This window comes from Apis dorsata, unplaced genomic scaffold, assembly GCF_000469605.1.
Source record: "Apis dorsata unplaced genomic scaffold, Apis dorsata 1.3 scaffold_227, whole genome shotgun sequence".
NCBI classification, from domain to species: domain Eukaryota; kingdom Metazoa; phylum Arthropoda; class Insecta; order Hymenoptera; family Apidae; genus Apis; species Apis dorsata.
In genome coordinates, this window is record NW_006263509.1 from 453,760 (window position 1) to 456,024 (window position 2,265).

Sequence of the window (2,265 nt, forward strand, 5' to 3'; positions counted from 1 at the left end):
GGCAAGATTATTCCGCGCCGATGTAAACCGATATTCGAACGAAGCGAATGCCAACGACAACAGGATGGAAGGAATTCGAGCGGAAACAACTCGAGCCAGTCGTTTATTGACGACACTATTGTCGCTCGTAATTCGTTAAACGGCCGATTAAGCCATTCGAGCGGCATCGCTCGAGGGCACGAGTACACGAGCCGTGGAACGCGTCTGCGAAAAGAATTATTTTTTTTTTCAATTCTTTGACCAACCTTGACCTTCGAACGGGAACTGTTTCGCCGGAACCGTGAAGGTCGGGCCGGTTACCGCCACCGGCCGGAAGCGGATGTGACGTGATCGCGGATCGTTTAAAGTAACCGTGGAAAGGAAAACACAGGGGATTTGGCTGGTGAAGCGGGCATAATGGGGCGTTTATCACCACCTACGGGTTCTCGAGCGTGAAAATAGAAACATAACGGCCTCTCTAACCGTTTCGAATCGACGGCTGGATCTCGTCTCGATCAACGAGACGGCCAATTTTTCCGGATCGTTTTCGGAAAATTAATTATTTACTTTTTCGATCTTTTTTTAAATCTCGTGTATTATATATATAAAGTAAAATTTAAACTCGATCGTTTTTCTCGATTAATTTGAATAGACGAGGAGGGAATATATTTTTACTTCACTTTCGTTTTGCGCCGAAAATATCGATTTTTCGCGAACACGTGCGGTTTAGATGCACGGTGGCCGCGAGTTGATACAAATTTGATATTCATTCTTCCGAGAGTTCTCGAGTTAAGAGAGAAGAATGGCTGGTATTCTTATCCTCTCCGCACGCGAAACTGCCAGCCGGAACAGGAAATGACGCGGTCAGATCGGCTAACGGGCGAATAAAACGACGATATCGAAGCGTTTGGATCCCGGATGTTTTTTCTCTTTTTTTTATTTTCTTTTTTCCTCGAACTGCGAAATAATAATAATAACGGCAGCTTCTTCGCGTGAGATCGAGCGTGAACGATGATTTTTCCAGACGATTTTACAATGAAAATCGATTTAAAACGCGACCTTTTTTTCGAAAGAAGAAAAAAAGAGAATCTAATTTTCTCTAAATTGCTCTTACCTTCGAGGTAACGACTCTTTAGATATTTTCTTTCCACACTTATTGTTTTCTTCTCCGATTTGACATTAACAAAGATCGATCGAAATTGAAGTTTCGTGCGAAATATTTTTCGAAAATATTTCGAAAAAAGATATATATTATTTTTCAGGCGAACAAGAAACAAAGAAATAAAACGTATACCAGAATATTGCGAGATATATTTTTTGAAAAGGAATATTTTATACACGGGAGAATCCGTTGAAAATCCACGGCATCGATGCTCGTCATATCCGGTACCATTTTTCCTGCGAGAGAGAATCGGCCGTCTACCCTTTTCGCGCGTCGCACTTGGCAGCGGCACAATTGCAGTTTTTCGCTGCAACCTCTTTTCTTTTTTCTCTCCCCTCTCTCCTGCGTCAACCCTTGCCCCTCTGTGTCAAAGCACTTCGTCAATCACCTGTCCGTTGCACGCGCGGGCATAGTTCGTAAGCTTCTGGAACTTGGACGATACCGAAGATCTCATCAATTTACGACATCCGGCCAGCGAAGAGAAATTAATCTTCCGAATTAATCTTTCGAACTCGTTGTTTCGAACTTCGATAGGAATAAAATCGAATAAAAAAAAAAAAATATATATAAAATTCAGAATTACAAGAAGGAAAAAATAATGAAGAAAAATATAAATGTAATGAGATAATGAAAGGAATAGTAAATGGAAAATATAGAAGTGCGAGTATGATTCTTTTCTCTGTTTTTTTTTAATTAACAAAGAATATTGGATAATATCAATGACGTGGCAGAGATCTCGTCTCCTACGAAACGTGAAATAGAGCCTAACGATAGTTTTCGATGTAATACGAGTAGCTTTCCTACTCATCCACCGCAGAGAAATAAAATTAACTCGGCATCCCACGAGTATTGCGAGTCGTAGGTGTTCTTTAAAACGCGTGTATTCCTGATAGAGGAAATATATACGGTTGTATGCGCGTAAGGAGCATTAATGGAAGCTACGAACGTACGTACGTTTCATTGAAAGTAAAACGATCGTTTCTTCGAAATAGCAAAACTCTTGCGATAAACTGAATTTAAAAAAAAACAGGAAAGGAGAAGGAAAGAAAGTAATTAAGGAACAAAATTAATTTCCTTCCGATCTCTATTCCGTTTCTAACAAAAAAAAAAAAAAAAAAAAAAAA